The sequence below is a fragment of the Sminthopsis crassicaudata genome, chromosome 1 (genome assembly GCF_048593235.1).
Source record: "Sminthopsis crassicaudata isolate SCR6 chromosome 1, ASM4859323v1, whole genome shotgun sequence".
Taxonomy (NCBI): domain Eukaryota; kingdom Metazoa; phylum Chordata; class Mammalia; order Dasyuromorphia; family Dasyuridae; genus Sminthopsis; species Sminthopsis crassicaudata.
Window position 1 is genome coordinate 307,315,267 of NC_133617.1, and position 7,060 is coordinate 307,322,326.

The 7,060-nt window shown below is 31.2% G+C and overlaps 1 pseudogene; it reads right to left on the reverse strand.

The window, feature by feature from the left end:
• Positions 1 to 1,945: 1,945 nt before the first annotated feature.
• LOC141554105 (zinc finger protein 706 pseudogene) lies at positions 1,946 to 2,242 on the reverse strand (annotated as a pseudogene).
• Between the last annotated feature and the right edge of the window lie 4,818 nt (positions 2,243 to 7,060).

Below are 7,060 nucleotides of genomic sequence, written 5' to 3' on the forward strand. Positions count from 1 at the left end.
GACCAGATTTGAACTCAGGTTCTCCTGATTTTAGGGCTGGTACACTGTGTCACCTAGCTGTCTTTCACTTATTTTTTTTTTAATTTAAACATTTATTTTATCCACAATTTATGGAATAAAACAAGCATTTTATTTTATTTTTTTTAGATTTTACACTACTTTATTTTCTTTAATATTTTCTTTAATAAGACATTACAGTACACAACTGAGCCTCCAGTGTGTCAGTTAACAGGGGGCATAGTCATATGAAAGAGTGGAAACAAATTTACTATTAACCCCACTCCCTTCAGCAACTGATGTCTATTTATAAATGAAAAAATAATCCTCCCTTAATATATTTGATAAGGTTTTTTGAAGATATCATAACAATTAGTTCTGTTATAGAATCTTCAAATTACAAAAATATTTAATTAGGGCTCTGAAATTTTAAGATTTTCCCCTACTGAAAATTTAACTCACACACAACAACCAAAAAAAAAAGAATAGTAGTTGATAGAACAATTCACATATTAAGTGTGAGAATTAAAGGTTTTATGCAAGATAAATGCAGCTATTATTTCTATCACTGCGATACAGCTTTAGATGTGGTTCTTTAGCTTTTCATAACGAACTGAATACAAACATAAAAATTATCCAATTAGTAAGGCAACTGAAAGAGAAACTTAAATTCAAAGATAACCATTTTTAAATGAAAAACTTCACTAAACATTGAAAAAAAACATATGCTCAGAATACTTCCTTGTAACTGAAATAAACCAGAATAATACCCAACACATGAATAATGGCAGAATTCTAGAATTCTGGTAAGTCAATAAGATACCATATAATCAATAGTCATATAACATTTAAGGAACGGAAAAGGGTACTAAAAGATTTTCTTTTGGTCAGATGAACAATAGGTTTCAAACAAACTGTTTGCATCAGGTCATTAGATCTTCTATTAAAATCTCATTTTAAACAGTAATAATACATACAGTGTAATAGATGATGCAAAACCATAGGAAGAATCTGCAGTAACAATTAAAGGAGAGAATCTGGTGTCCATAAAATCTGGCTACAAGTGTGTCCTACTTACTCCCTAAGTATATATTTGAATACTGTTCTTATTATTTTTTAAATCAAATCAGTTATAAAATGGACATTATTAAATTTAATCGTGTAGTTCTGATGAAATTAAATTGAGAATCAATTTCTAAACAGAGTCTCTCTTCACCTGACAAGATTTAACTTCATTTGAATCCTTTTCTCTACATATACCTTTAACATACCTATGTGACAAGTCTGTGGGGGTAAAACTGTTCTAAGACTCTTAACTCAAATTCAATGTATATGGCCTTTAAGAGTTTAAGAATAAGACCAAAATATACCCTTAAAGGCAATGAGTGGATACTTAACTATGCATTCCATCCTTTCTGTTAATGACATTTACTAATCACAAAACTGGCTCAAACCAATTCATTTTCCATTCATTATTTTGGCAAATATTTAAAACATTTTTTTCAGAAGCTTAGCCTTCGATTTAAAACCATCTAGAATAATTCTGAAAGAGATTTACATTATTATAGAATGAAGACAGACCAGTTTATAGTTATACATTTTTCAAGCTTAATTTTACCCAAAATGGTTAAATAACTTTTCACTTCTTTCCTTATGGCAAATACATACTTTGGAAACTTATTTTTCATAAGGAAAACTTGGTTCCTTCAATCATTTGCCAAATACTTATAAATTGTTCTTTAATCAATAATTTAATTTATATCCAATTCAGGGCCATCAAGAAGAGGATTATTTTGTGAAATCTGAAATTCCTTTCTCAGAACCTGTCCCAAGTTGTTTTCAGAATTGATATATCCAATACAGGTACAACTGAAGAAAGGGGAATGGCACATAATTCTCAAAAAAAAAAGAATTTACTAAACCAACTGACAAATTAAAGCAGCTGCAGGTTTGTTACCTAAAGTCTGAGATGGTAGAAGAATTAATAGGTGCCATGACTTCACCTGTAAACAACTTTATGCCTGAACATCAGCCAATTCTGGAGGAAGTGGAGTCTTAGGATGTTTGCTCTCAAAGTGCTGTTTGAAGGTCTTGAGGTCCGGCATTTGTTTCCTACAGACAGTGCAGGTATATATCAAGGCAGCCTTAGCAGCAGCCTTCTGATCATGTCCTTGTTTCTTTTTTTGTCCAGCTTGTTTTTTGGCATTTTCTGCTGAAACTGAATCTTCTGTTGTCCACGAGCCATATCAGGGCTGGGACAGTCCGGCGTCTGAGGCACCGCGCAGGGCAAGGGTGCTTGGGGGCTAATTATAAATTTTTTTGACAGTATATATGCATGAGTATTTTTATAACATTATCCCTTGTATTCATTTTTCCAAATTATCCCCTCCGTCCCTCTACTCCCTCCCCTAGATGACAGGCAATCCCATACATTTTATATGTGTTACAATATAACCTAGATACAATATATGTGTGTAAATACCATTTTCTTGTTGCACATTAATTATTAGATTCCGAAGGTATAAGTAACCTGGGTAGATAGACAGTAGTGCTAACAATTTACATTCACTTTCCAGTGTTCCTTCTCTGGGTGTAGTTGCTTCTGTCCATCATTGATCAACTGGAAGTGAGTTGGATCTTCTTTATGTTGAAGATATCCACTTCCATCAGAACACATCTTCATACAACATTGAAGTGTACAGCGATCCTCTGGTTCTATTCATTTCACTCAGCATCAGTTGATGTAAGTCTCTCCAAGCCTCACTGTATTCCTCCTGCTGGTCATTTTTATAGTCATCTTTAAAACCAATATTGCTATTATTGTATGCAATGTTCTTTTGGTTCTGTCCTTTATTTTCTTCATTATTTTGTGTAAATCTTTCCATGTTTTTTTTTAATTATTGATCTCATCATTTCACATAGCAGAGTAGTTTCCAATTACAATCTTACACCATAACTTGTTTAGCAACTACTATGTGCAAAGTAATGTGGTTGGCATTGTTAATACAAAGGCAAGGCATCTTACCAAAATGATTCAGTGATATTACTTTTAATAGAGAGATAAAATATGTACAGAATTATTCATAATATGATGCAAACTCTATGCTTACTCAAGGCTTTTTTGAAGATTTGAAGGAGAAAAGCTTCAAGCAAATCAAAAAACACAAGTTTCTGACCTATATGCTTGTCCAAGGAGAGGAAAAGAATCTAGTTTTCCCACACAGTGAAAAGAGAAAAATCTTAAAAAGTAAAGTAGACTATATCATCATGAAATTCAGGGACTTTTTACAGACCCGAAGTGCCCAAAGAGTCAAACAGAAACTGTCAGGCAGTAGGAAAGGGAGCTGGCAAGAGAGCGTCTATTCAGGTAAACAAGCTGATAGCCTTTTGGACTGACTGGAAACTATCAAGAAATCTAATAAAGATCTTGGAAGTAACAACAACTAATTTCATGCAGCAGAATTCCAGAAAAGTTAATCTAGGTGTCCAAAGATTATGACATTCCTAATAAGCTCTGCTGAGACATCAGAGATATCAATGAACATTTCACACTCTGGATCAGAAAATTTAATGGTGTCTCTGAAGATTTTAAACCCAAAGGAATTAAGGTCCTTATAGAAATCTAGGTGATCCAGGTTAAAATCAGATCAGTCTATCCAACCTACTTAAAAGTTCAGCAAAGGGTAGGGACTGACCCTGGCATTAAATTCTAACTCAATAATGAGAATTGGAAAGTTGAGTAAACCTAAGATAACAATATTAAAAAAAAAAAAAAAAAAGAGGTCTATGGATCTAGCTCCGTAGCAACCCTAAGTAGAGACTAAAAGGGGGAAAAGAGTTTTGTCTGCTTGGTTTTCCTTTAAAGATGACTCAGGTACCTAGAATTAATAAATCAGGAAATAAATAATTAAGTAAAAAATTTTAAGAAAATTATTGAAAGTAGCATAAACAGCTTAAAATCGAAAAGTAGTAAAACTTACTCAAATAATGCACTCCTTAAAAACATATCAGACCAAAAAAATTAATTAATTATGGAATCATCTTGAAATTTTAGGAAAAAAGAATGAAAAATTGAAATTTTAAGTTTTGCACATACATACACATACACATACATATATATATATATATGTATATATATATATATATATATATATATATATATATATATATATATATATATATATATATATATATATATATATATATATATATATATATATATATATATATGAATATATAAGCAATGGAGAGGAAATCAAAAAATACACCATATAAGAATTGCTGGAGTATTTAAAAACCATGATTAAAAATGGATGTTGTAAAAAAAATTGTAAATTAAAATTACACATATCTATTTGAAGCAGAGGGCAAAGTAGTTATCCAAAAAAAAAAAAAAAATCGTCAATTGCCTTTTTTTCTGAAAGAATTCCTATAATAAAAATTCAGGGTTGTAAAAATATGCAACACCTTTTAAATCAAATAAAAACAATATTGTAACTACAAGAAAGGAGACAAACTATCAAAGATCTAAAATAAGGATTACAGAACTGGACAACTTCTAATATAATAAGGGGAGAATTTGTAATATTAGTACTCTTTAAATTAAAAATATATAAACTTACAATCAAGAATAGCTTGTCCTGGAAAGTTGAGTATAATTCTAAAGGGAAAAAATATCCTTTAATTAAATTGGGCACTTTCAACCATTTATGATGAAAAGAACAGAGATAACAGAATTAAAAACACAAGTCAAGAGAAATCTAATTAGGTAAACTTATTTGAGTAATTAGAAAGGCTGTATGATACTGTAGTGCAAATATTCTCATAAGGAAAGAAGAAAGGTTCCTTTAGGTACATTAATAACTTCAAAGAATATTGGGGAAGTTTTGTTTTTCTTTCTTTTCTTATAAAGATTGGAGATGGATACGCTCTAATGGTTATAAGAAAGGAAAGAAAAATGATGGTAAAATAATTGCACCAATATGAAAGTAAGGTGAAGGGAATGGAACTTGCTGTATCTCTTAACTGAGGTCTAGAAAGAGTATAAGAACATGAAATAAGAGGTAAGAGGAGTATAAGTAAAACAAAGCTTGGTTTTTTTTTTGTTTGTTTTGTTTTGTTTTTCTGAAATCAACAAAAGAGCATTGAATATAAACACACACCACACATACACACACAAACACATACAGTCTCAGTATAGAAATGTGCCAGATTCAATGAGGAAAAATGTGAAAAAGGATGGAATAATATAGGGAAGTATTTATTCGGGCACCAAAAAAATTACTGGTCCTGAAAGAGGGCTTAATAGGGGAAAAAAGAAAGAAAGAATAGACTCAAATATTGGAGGGGTGTACATTGCTAGAGACCATGACTGAACAAATTTTGGCATAAGATTATAATGGATTATAATAAATAATTATAAATATATGTGAACACACACACACACACACACACACACATATATATATATATATATTATAATATATAGAAAAGTGGATATAATATACATATACTATATATAATAATTATATATGCATATAAACTATAATGAAATTATAATTAAAAAATAAAATTATAATAAAAGATTACTAATGTGCTACTAGAAATTATGAATAAAGTTCTGGGGGTGGAACCAAGATGACAGCATAAATCTGGGAAGCTACTCCACCTCTCCCAGTTTCACTGCAAAACTACATGAAATCAAGTTTATGAAAAATTCTGATGAAATGAAACCACTCTTCTGCTAATGATAGACAGGAAAAACTTTAAGAAAAGTCAATCTCCCTGTGGAGTCCCAGTTCAGAAGACAAACTCTGGGAAACCAGGCTGCTTTCTAAACAAAGCAGTCAAAGCTACTCCTGCAAAGACAACAGAGCGCTGTGCTCAAAACCAAGGCTCAAAGCTGCACTGAAAGCTTGGAACAGTGCCCCCTTTACCTCAGAAGCAGAGGTGAACCTTAAAATCCAAAAAAGAGGAAATCCAAAAGAAAAGAAAAAACTAGAAAGAAAAGAAAAGACCTTTACTATAGAAAGCAATTCTGATAACAGAGAAGACCAAAACACAATCCCAGAGGACAGAATGTCCATAGAAGAAATTTTAAAGAGTGAGATAAATAATTGGTTTCAAGCCCTTCTCGGAAATGCTCAAAAAAAAAAAAAAAAAAAAAAAAAAGACTTCAGAAGGCAAATGAGAGAAGTAAAAGAAAATATGATTGAGGAAATAAGAGGTATGCATGAGAAAGTCAACAGTATGGGAAAAGGAAAGGAAAAGATTGTCTGAAGAAAATGGCTCCTTAAAAAATAGAATAAAGTAAATGGAAAAAGAGATACAAAAGATAATTGAAGAAAATCACATTCAATACTAGAAAAGGGCAAATGAATGCTAGTGACTTTGTGAAACAAGAAGAATTAGTCAAATAAACTTAAAAGAATAAAAAAAAAATGTAAGAAAATGTGAAATACCTTATTGGTAAAACAGCCAACCTGGAAAATAGATCCAAAAAATTTTAAAATTATTTGCCTATCAAAAGATGATGACCAAAAAAAAAAAAAAAAAAAAAAAAAAAAAAGATACTGGATAGTATTTTAGAAGACATCATTAAGGAAAACAGCTCTTATATTCTAGAACCCAAGGGGATGATACTTGTTGATGGAATACATACATCACCTCTGCAAAGAGATCCAATAAGGAAAACCCCAAGGAAAATTGTTGCAAAACTCCAAAACTGTAATCTCAAATATAGAGAAATTAGGAGACAATTTCAGAGAATCCTGAGTAACATTAAAAGATGTAGAAATGAAGTGAGAATAACCAAGGCAATAGTTTGTATGAGGACAACCATGTTGTAAAGCCAAACAACTTTTAAGTCTTATGCAGCCTGATCAAATAGATGACCAATGATGTCTCCAAAAAATCTTTGGTGAAACATGTAATTTATCTTTTTGAGAGAGAAAGAGAAATCAGATGAACTCAAGATGGAGGGCAGGAAATATCCATTTTTAGGTATAATCACTATGTGCATTCATTTTGGTTGGCGCTGTTTATTATAGTAGGCTTCCCCTCT